The following is a 10885-nucleotide window of genomic DNA, read 5'->3' on the forward strand; positions in this document are numbered from 1 at the left end:
GGATTTAAAAGAGGCAAAGTAACTTACTTGTCCTGGAGCACACAGCAGGAAGGGTGATGGTCAGAACTCATATCTGCTTGGCTCCTAAGACCCTGACTTAGAGCCCACTCCTCTGAGTGGAGCATTTTTAAGGCTCTCAATAAACATCAAATTACTTTCCAGAGGTCTCATACGAGGTTATACTCCCAACTGAGTCCTGAATTTTGTGATACACGGGCCACTGTTAGGGATTCCATATTTTCATTTTGCTATTTTGGAAGAAAAAAAAATCATCTCAAAGGTCTTGAATACCTAGTGAATCTGAACCTTTTCCATATATTTATTAGCTGTTTGTGCTTTTTCTCTTTTGTTGTGTTCACGGTTGACTATATATATTTTTAAATACATAAAACTTCATTAAAAACATAACATGTCAATGGGGCACCTGGGTGGCTCAGACTCTTGCTTTCAGCTGAGCTCACGGTTTCACAGTTTCTGAGTTTGAGCCCCAGGTCCGGCTCTGCGCTCACAGTACAGGGTCTGCTTAGCTCTGTCTCCCGCCCCCTCTCTCTCGTTCCCTGCTCCTCCTGACGGAGCTCTCCCTGTCTCAAAATAAACTTTAAAAAAAGTAACATGTCAATTCATATCTGGTCTCAGTTAAGACACCTGCTCATGTAGAGAGCAGAGGGGGAGACAACCAGATGGGTTCTTTTGGCTTTGTGTCCCTTGCCTTAAAGCTGGAGATTCAAGTCCAGGATGCGAGGGGCCACTCTGGGAGAAATCAGTCACATTCAGATTGGGGCACGTGGCAGCTAGGACTTGGGTGTGGTCCTTAAATAAGCCCAACACTGGGATGTACCATCTATGTAGTATTGCTTTCTGTGTAAGCAGCAGACGATGATGGTCTGGGACCATCATCAGTGGAACGGCCCTTTCCTTCTGATTGTAGAGGCCTGGTGATGGCCTCAGGACCCGCTGGCTGGAGCGCCTGGAGCCAGGCACACATTTTGAGTGCAGAGTAAGCTCTGCCAGGAGCCAGCCTGTCAGTTTCCAGAACCTTCTGCCTGATTTCCCCAGGCCCTCGGGTCATGACCAGCCAGAAAGAGGAAGGTTGCGCGAGGGCTCGGGGACTGTGGAGGGTGCAGAGGCCGCGCCAGGCCCAGACTCCTGCTCTGCCTCACTCTTTGTGCCCGGAAGGGAGCCCGTGCCCTTCCCGGCGAGGCAGGGAAGATGGTGGGGCGGAGGTGCGGGGTTCCGGGAGGCAGGGCCGCGGGGAAGGGAGGCCAAGGCGGGAGGGTGAGCCGGAGGCTTCTGTCAAAGCCCGCTTCTCACTGCGAGTTTTGTGTGCCTGACAGAGGCCCTTAGCAAGGTGAATTCTTTCGGAAAGGGTCTCATTCACACGCTGCCAAGACATCCGCGACCTATTCTTGAATTCACACAAAAATTAAAAGCAAAACAACAGCCCGGCTAATTTAGCAACTTGCGAGATGCAGCTGGTGCTCCTTTGCACGCTGAAGAGGCCGGGCCTTCCGGCTCCCGCCCCCACCCTGGGGAGGTCTCGCTGGAGTTATTTTGTATCCTGCAGCTCCAGGCCGGATTGTGACAGCTGAGTGACTTAGCTGGCACCGTGGGATGCGGAATGACAAAGGCGCAGAGCATCGCCCGGTGGCGGGGGCTGGTGAGGACTGGGGGGGGAGGGCATGGCGGGCACCCGGCTCTTGCCGCTGCCTGGGGGAAGCCGTCGTGTCTTCCCCCCCTTCCATCTCTCTCTGTAAAAAGATTCTTGTAGGAATTAAGTGAGAGGCTTTTCCAAACCAAACGTGGTTATTACGGTGTCCTTACAGCCTGGAAGTGGTTGAGCCTCAGTCTTCTTCAAGGCTTGGCCTGGACGGCCCTTTTCTTTGTAGCTGCCAGCAGCACCTCCCCTTTCTCTTTTCCATCAAGGGCCAGGACCCCTTCCTTCTGCTCCAGAGATCGCATTGCCCTCCCTGGCCTCCCTCCGTCGTGCTTTTAGATCCTTGGTGGTGCCAGCCTCCCGTCTGGCCAAGGGCCTCGGTGCCTGGGAGAGGGCGTGGGTTCTCGGGATCGCTCCCGGCGCCCCCTGGGCAGTAGGAGGAGGGCAGGCTGCTCAGTGCTTCCGTGGATCCTGAGCACCCTCACAGGGCAGAGTGTAATGTTGAGCTAGGTAGGAATTCTGACCTCTGACTCAACTGCTGACTCAACACCTCGGGGGCCACAATTTCTTTGTAAAATAGGAGAGAATAGTATTTAAAAAGGAATTTTGTGATGATGAAATGAGCCAATTCAAGGGAAATCACTTAGTGTTGTAAGTCCTGCCTAAGTGCTAGCTATTATTAATAATACGGTTACACTGAAAACACTAAAGCTATGTTCCACAAACATGCTGTCAGTCCCCTAGAACATCCTAAATTCCTACACTGTTTATCCTTAGAGGTTTTTCGTGGAACCACAGAATTATACAACGCAACAACCAACATGAGCCCCCTTACTCCTTTAATTTACAGGAATAGCATGAACTTCTAGCCACATTGCAAATTAGCTCCTAGGTCATTTGTCATATTTTAGAGCTCCAAGATTAGGCTGAAGGGCTACAAAAAAGGTACTGAATGGACTGGGACAGAATTTCTTTCTCTTAAGCAGCTGTATTCCTAAGGAATGTCCATATTTCCAAAAACCTCAACTTAAATGGTGGTAAGAAAGTTAGTTATTTGGAAGCCAGCAAAGTCATACTGAAGAGCTAAGGTTATTCTAACTTGCTTTTCTCCCCTGTCGGGGCAAAGCAGTAGATTCTAGCCTAAGAAAGACATGACTGCTTCAGGCTTTCGCAGCTTTTATTCAGATGGAGAAACAAATCCACTTTTTAATTCTTTTGGTCTCTTCAGTAGTTTTGCTAATGTACTATAGGGAGGTTCCAACATAAGTTGATATATATCTGGTGTATCCGTCACAACCTTGGCCAGTGGGCAGTCAGCTGGAGTGGGATATTTAGTGGGAAGGGAAGTGCTTTTACCTCAATGGCACAGTCACTGAGATTTAAGAAAGGTATTTGTAAAGTATTGTAGTTTAGAGAATACGTTAATTTAGGTTATGCAACACTACTACCCGGGGTCGTAGACAAACTTCAATGTCTCTTTGGCTTCACACAACAAATTATTACATGCCAAGCAAGTGGGGTAGGAGGAAGATTGGGGAGAATCTGCTCCGTTCAGTCATTCAAGGGTCCAGGCTAATAGTGCTTCTGCCAACTTGTAGCTCCTTATCTGGGACACATGACTTCTGAGATGCTTCAGAAGGAAAAGAGAGAGATGGAGAATTAACACCCTGATTCTTAACTTTCTTGACTCAGAAGTAATGCATACCACTTCTGCTCATTATCCATTGGCCGAAACTAGCCACATGATTCTAACCTCATTGAAAGGAAGGCTGTGAGATGTAGGTGAGCACAGGGAATATCTGGTGAATATTAATCTCTCTGCCAGAGATTGAGATACTACAAACTACAAATCAACTGAACAGGGAGTTACTTCAGGTCATCTGTTATGATTTAGGAAACAAAATCAGGAGCCATTGTAGACTATTTACTAAAGGTTATCATCAATGTGTGGCATTACATAGGAAAGAAAACAGAACTCAGTCCCAGCCAATAGATATGTGTGAAGTCACAGCAGCCACTGAAGTGAGGCACAAGGAGCAGATTAATAGGGCACAAACTCTGGAAGGGAGGGGGGGAGTTAAACATTTGTGGGCATAGAGCGGAGTGCCTCAAGTATGGAACTCTTGATCTTAGAAAATTAGAAGGCATTGGTTCCAACCTACATATATATATGTATATATACAGTAGCCCCAAAAAAAGCAAATGTAGTACATGATAAATAAAACATACCCATTGGTCAAATGCTAAAATGTTAAATGTTTAAAGATACTCCTCAACAAACATACATAAACTTAGAAAAAGTGGTTTTAGATTTGGTAACAGAAAGTACTGTTTTACAATGGTTAGGAAATATATCTATCCAAACTTCATATATTTAATGAATGCCCATGCTGTGTAAAACACTGTATAAAAATAATTTAATCTTATAAAGTCTATAGTTTCATTTATTAATTTTAGAAGACAGGCTTTAGATAAGCAGAGAGATAACAGATTTTTTAAAATGTTTATTTAAAAATTTTTAAGGTTTATTTACTTCAGAGACAGAGACAGTGTGAGTTGGGGAGAGGCAGAGAGAGAGGGAGACACGGAATCTGAAGCAAACTCCAGGCTCTGAGCTGTCAGCAGAGCCTGATGTGGAAATTGAATTCACGGATCTTGAGATCAAGACCTGAGCTGAAGTTGGAAGCTTAACCAACTGAGCCACTCCCCCATGTTTATTTATTTTTGAGAGAGAGATAGCACTAGTGGAGCAGGGACAGAGAGAGAAGGGGACAGAGTTTCTGAAGTAACCTCTGCTGCTGATAGCAGATAGCCCAATGCAGGGCTTGAACTAAAAAACCGTGAGATCATGACCTGAGCCAAAGTCTGATGCTTAAACTGACTGAGCCACCCAGGCACCCCAGATAACAGATTCTTAACTTCTATATTTCACTCAGTATCATTTATTACCACCATGTACAAGGTCAGTTGGAGAATATAAAGGTGAACCAAACCCAACCCCAATCGTGAAGGAGTTTATGGCCAAGGTTGTTATGATCAAGCTTAATCATGTTCTCCCACAAGCAGTTTGTTACTAATACCAGAAAGGGTATCACGGTGGTGAAATGGCTCACCAAGCTGATCCCCTTAGCTTTCTTTGGGGTGTTTTATATTTGCTAACTGGAATGAGGGGAGGGTGACTGCATTGAGCACCTTATGGCTATAAAGACTATGTCAGGCTCTCTGTAATTCAACTGAAAAATTGGAATTTTTCTAGACATGGAATTATTATGATATATGCCTACCATCTGATAGTCTCAATGTTCTGGTATGTTCTAGTAAGTTACTTTTCACTATTCTAGTTTCCTTAGTTGAAAAAAAATTTTAATGTTTATTTATTTACTTATTTATTTATTTAGAGAGGATGGGGGAAGGGACAGAGAGAGAGGGAGAGAGCATCACAAGTAGGCAGGCTCTGCACTGTCAGCATAGAACCCGACGCAGAGCTTAATCTCAAGAATCTGTGAGATCATGACAAGAGCTGAAACCAAGAGTCAGATGCTTAACTACTGAGCCACCCAGGCGTCTCTCCTCAGCTGAAAATTTCATCCCTACTTCCAGTAACAATACAAATATTAACTGAGGTACAAAATCAGAAGAAAATGGGCCAAAATATTATCTTTCAGTGTCAGGACCTACGACTAATGTTTCTCCTTCCCCCCCCTTCTTTTTCTTTATTATCCACACTTTCTTGGACAAATATGTATGAAAATTTTATAGTTAAAAAATGCAGTAGGAAAAAAAGTTAACCAGATATTTCATTTTTTCATCAATTCTTTAGGTACATACATACATAATGACCTGGGAATCACAGGGTAAGTTAATAATAAATTAATAAGGGTAGAGATTTTTACTTTACAAATAAGTTGTTGGATTTGGGGCTCTGGCTAGGACTATATATAGATGATATAAAAAAATCACTTCCTTGATTTAATCTATTCACTAATGTAACAAATATTTATTGAATATCTACTCTGAAGCAGGCATTGTGCTAAGCTTTGAGGATACACTGCCCACATGGGCCATACTGTCCCAGAAAACCCAAGTTTTGCCCACGAACACTCATTAGTTGGTGTCAGAGATGGGTAAAAACCTGGCGTCTTACCTTTAACTTGGTTCTTTCTTCCATATTCCTTTACCACTGGCCCTCTGAGTTGTAAATTTTCTCTCTGTATTGAAGAAAGAATAAGAGAAAACCACCTTCCATCAGTTGAGCACTTTGCATAGGGCATATTGGAAAAAATTGTTACTGGTTAGATTCAACATGAGCCTTATAGTTTCATACCCTCTGGAAAAGTATAGCTTAGTGATTCCTAAATATACTTAGGTCAGCTAGCCAGACTCAGAAATAAGGTTTCACTGTCTGCACTGAAACAAACAAACAAACAGCGGAAGAACTTGCATATGTTGATGTAAAGTTGCCTACTTTCCTTTCGTGGGGGTTGGGTGCCTATCCTTTACTCAGAGAGTATGTTTTTTCTTATTATTTTAGGGGTTAAAATGTCCTTTCTTTGAGATGATGCAGATAGTAGATGGTAGTTCTTTTAAAAATGTCCTTATTACCAAAATGAAAAGTTGGCAACTCTGTCAGTTTCCCCCAAATTTCAAAATCCAAACAACTGAGAATCATTAAATTAACTATTGGGTAGTTCAAATTTTCTTTCGTATAGCCTGATGCTAAAAACGGAATCCTTTTTAAGACTCTCTAATGATTAGTAAAGCAGGTGACCACACCTTTGAGTCTCATCAAAAACAAAAAGATCCCTGAGAACTCTGTCCTCTCTAAAATTAACAACATTTAGCTAATTTTGAGGTCTTTTACCATCCTTGTTTCTTCTTCAGAATCTCTCACTTGATGCTGAGGCATTCTGCTGGTTTATATAAATCCATGGTTTTTTACTCTGATGGCACAGGGTACTTAAAAAAAGTACTGAGTGGTGCTTGGCTGACTCAGTCAGTAGAGCAGGTGATTCTTAATCTCCAAGTCATGAGTTCAAGCCCCTTGGTGGGCGTGGAGCCTAATACAACGAAAACAACACACAAAAAAGACAACCTCCCATCCCCCCGTGAATGGGCCACACCCCCGGGTATTTTTATTTAAGTGGCTCTGGTGGGACTTAACGCTAGGCTGGTTGAAAAATTCCTCAGGTGATTCTAATGTACGCCCAGTCCTGGGAACCACAGGTATGTATGGTTGGAGTTTCTTTAGTAAGTACCATTTATTGGTATGAACAGGGCAGTCACACAAATAATCAAGCTGGTCTATGAAGTAGAAAAGCTAATGAGGAAAATGGGAGGGCAAAATGTGACAAGAGAGTATGAGAAGCACTTTTATTTATTCCATAGTTCAACAATTAACAGTGTACTTAACAGGTACCAGGGCTGGAGTAAAGGTATGCTTAAAGTCCTATGGGCTACCTGCAAAAACTAAGAAAACTTCATAGAAGAGGCAGTAGCCAAGCAGAGATTGGGAGCAATCCTTCCTCAAGGTCTCCATCAGATAAAGTAGGGGGGGCGGGGCATGGCTGTAGTGGGAACTGTGTGTGCTGTGTATGGCGGAGTGTGTTTGGTTGGGAGAAGCTAAAGATGAGTAATAAGTTGAATGCAGATGTAAATAACCTTAGAGGTAGATTAAGAAGTTTAGACTCAATCCAGAATGCATCTATGCATTTAAAGACATTAAAGATTTTTAACCAAGGATGCACAAATGGGGTGTAGATACAGAAAGAAGCCAGTATTTAGGATAATATAGGCTGTTAATACACAAAACTGCAGATTGAATTTGTTATCTTATTTAAAACTGATGATGTGACCCATCATCCTCAACCCCTCTGCCCTTGACTGATATAATTAGACATTGTGACCTTGTGGGGATAGTTTCTGGCCAATGATGAGAGAGAATTCAATGTGGCGGTGGGAAGTAGGGTGCAGACCAATGTTTTTAAGTGACTTACTGACCTAAGTAGAATTCATCATGCACCAAAGTCTGGACAGATCAGTTCAGGTTCCTGTTTGCTGCCTCCTTACCTAATTTCCTTCAGAAAGACTTGTTAGTAGTCTGTAGATGTGATACCTCTTATCAGGCTGTTTGTCTAACTTGCCTCAGAGCTAGTAAACAAACCCAACAGATCAAACCCTCTGGGGTCCCTTCAGCTCCTGAAGCTCTTTTGCACACTTTTTTTACCCTTATTTTGGACTCAAGGACAAAGAGGTCAAACCATGGGATCATCCCAGTACTAGGTAGGGATGTACTTAACCTGGTTAAAGACATTCACAGAATAAACATTCTTTTCCAGCTGGAGAAGAAGAGGATTCAGTCTAGCCAGTTGTTCTCCAATTCAGTGATCATAAGCTTGAGGTCAAGTCATGGGCTAAAAATGTAAAGTTGGAAGCCCCTCTTGACAGCTACTGAATCAGAATTTCTGGGGTAGGCCAAGGAAACTGTGTCTTAAGCACTCATTCCCAGATCATTCTGATGCCAGTGATCTGTGGTCCACATTGAGCAGTATAAATGTAGTTGTCAGTAATTCTGGCCACTGGCAGCTGTTGTGGGGGGAGGGAGGAGTGGTTAAATGAGCCCCTGGATTCATAATCCTCCAGTATAGTCAGCTTGTGAATTTTGCAGGATGCTTGGTTTTCAGTTCAAGTTATTTCTAGGTTAACTTCTTAATTGAGCTGTTTAGCTCAGCAGAGGACTTGAGATACCACAGATAAGAGAGAGGTTTAGGAGTAAGCATTAAGTATCTCTGGCTGTGTCTCTGTTATCCTTTCCAGTCCCACTTATCTGAAGAGCCAGGATTTCTCAAAGGACAAGTAACCTTAGAGGAAAGTATCAAGGAGAAAGTAACACATTCCCTTTTCTTGCCATGCCTAGTAGAGAACTGTTTGTTAAGAAAAGAATCTCAAAAAACATCAAGATGTTGGCTAAAGATGTTTCTTCTGTGTTTGCCATCTCCTGGGGTTACAAGAGTACAAGTTTAGGCAAATGAGGCCCATTTCTCTCTAAAGGTGTCTCTTCTTGATGCACTGGAAATCCATGTGGCTAACTCATTAGTGATAGCAAGTGTTAGATGCTCATAAATCTCCCACGATTCATTGGCTGAAGACATTTAAATGTGGACTTTTTGGCTTTTAGTGTCTTTGGTTGCTTCTTCTTTAGCGTACTTCAGTTTGAGTGTACAGATTTGGGGTTTTGAAACTTGTTTTTAATTAAGACGTGGTTTATTTTTATTGCTTGAGATAAAATGCAGTCTGGGGGACTCAAATCTAAGTTACAAAGTAAAATGCATCTGGGCAGACCATAGGAGGGAAAAAAGAACATAAAGGCTAACTTGTCTGCCAGGATTCTTAAGTTTACTTAGTAACTTCTTGGAGAATAAAAACCCCAGCACCTGCATTATAAAAAGAACACACCTTATAAATGTTCTACTCTTTGAAATACCTAAATGAACTAGGCTGAATTATGAACCAATGGCTTATAAAAAATTCACCTTGAGCCAGCTACTGAAGATACTAAGTAAGAGACAAGGGCTGAGGAAACCCAACCCGCTGTTTGTTTGTTTTATCAGTAATGTAGCTCAAAAGTAGCCAAGCCAGTGGTGGATGGGGGAACTTTCCCTCTGTTTTGTTTCCCTGAGCTGAGCCTGCAAATGCCAAGATTTAATCTAAAGAGGTTTGTGTTTTAAAAACTAACAACCAAGTAATAAAACACCTATAAAAGGGGTTTATAATGGAACTGGTGACAGTTTTGAGTGTAGTATTACAACTCTTCTGCTCCCCTCTGCCTTTTTCTATTCTTTCATCCAACCCTGTCCCCTTTGTCTTAGCTCCTTTCTCACCTTGTTGCCCAGAAGCATATAAGTAGGGGCAGCTCACCCCCCAGAGGAGCAGACACCTTTAAAAAGTGAAGTGTGTATTGTGCTCTGCATTTGTTGACACGGTTGTGCTGCTTGTTTTGTTTGAGATAAGTTGCTCTAACAAAGTACCTACCTAGTTTGCACAGTGGTTTTGAATGGGGAGTTGGGAGATGCTGGAGGAGATGTGCTGTGTGGCATGAGGATGTTTGGAGTCACCCAGGGCAGGAAGCCCGGGGCCTCTCCCTGGCACCTTGCCTCACCCTGCCAGGGCCCAAGATCTGCCTGACTCCTGGGACAGACTTCAGTCAACAGGTGGTTTTCCACCCAGGTCATCAAGCCTGAAACTTGGTTCTTTTACAAAGCCATAGTTCTTCCCCTCCCGAAGAAATGGCGCCTCAGAAGGGAAACTTCGTATTCAAACTCTGTAGGAGCCATTTCTTGAGCCTACTTTTCCTATTTTCCGAAGTCTCCCCTGCCAGCATCCCATCCATCCTCGGGAAGACGAAGGGTCGCTCTTTTCAGAGTCTGGAGGGCGCTGGGAGGCACGAGGGCAGAGTCAAAGTGGCCTTGCCTGGGCGGCCAGAGGAGCCCCGGCCTCCCTCGTGTGGGCCTCAGGAACTCGGGGGGCCCAGGGGAAGCCTGGAAAACCTAACTTAGCCATCAGCCTTCGTTTGAGCGCTGGCTAGAGGAGAGGGGGAAGGGCCCCCCAGCGGTCTTTCCCCAACTCCCCCCGCCCCCAGCACCTCTGCCATCCCCCTGTACCGCCCAAGAAAGCACTCAGAACGCAGCTGAGCTCCCCAACTCATCTCAGGCCGGGAGAGGGCATCTTGAGGGGGGCAGTTTCCCCCTCCTGCCCGCGTCTGACATCCCCACTCCCACCCAAGGATGCTGCCGCCGTGCCCTGTCCGCGGTCGCTGAATGTCACTGCTCCCTCTTCCTCCTGATCAGGGTAGACACAGCTCCCGAGGCATCTCCCACCCCAAAACTGCCGCGATCACCCGAGGGTGTAAAGCCCGGGCAGAGGACGAAGTTTGGGGCCCACAGCAGCGGGAGGGGGGACGCGTTGGCGAGGACCGCACCTCTCAGTCCCAGCCCTGGCGGGCACACTCCCCGCCCCAAACGGCCCAGGCTTCCCCATCCTCCCGCGGACACCGGCATCCCCGCCCTCCCCCGAGGGCGGCGAGCGGAGCCCCCCAGGGCGGAGGCAGGTACCCCCGGGGCGGGGACTGGGGCGGGCGGGGTCCAGGCTGCGCCCCCGGCCGGGCCGGGCGGGCTAGCTGGCGGCGCGGGGGGAGCGGGGCTGGGCGGCGCTGCCTCGGGCTCTGTGCGCTGCAGC

General features: G+C 45.2%; 1 long non-coding RNA gene across 1 annotated transcript in view; it reads right to left on the bottom strand.

The window, feature by feature from the left end:
* Positions 1 to 2813: 2813 nt before the first annotated feature.
* LOC115285570 overlaps positions 2814 to 10885 on the bottom strand; it is a 9586-nt gene continuing 1514 nt past the window's right edge. Inside the window, exons 2-3 of the long non-coding RNA XR_003905581.1 lie at positions 5799 to 5862; positions 2814 to 3284 (exon numbers count right to left, since the gene is read on the bottom strand). This is a non-coding gene — a long non-coding RNA (uncharacterized LOC115285570). The remainder of the gene's footprint in view (positions 3285 to 5798; positions 5863 to 10885) is intronic.

This window comes from Suricata suricatta, chromosome 2 (assembly GCF_006229205.1).
Source record: "Suricata suricatta isolate VVHF042 chromosome 2, meerkat_22Aug2017_6uvM2_HiC, whole genome shotgun sequence".
Lineage (NCBI taxonomy): Eukaryota > Metazoa > Chordata > Mammalia > Carnivora > Herpestidae > Suricata > Suricata suricatta.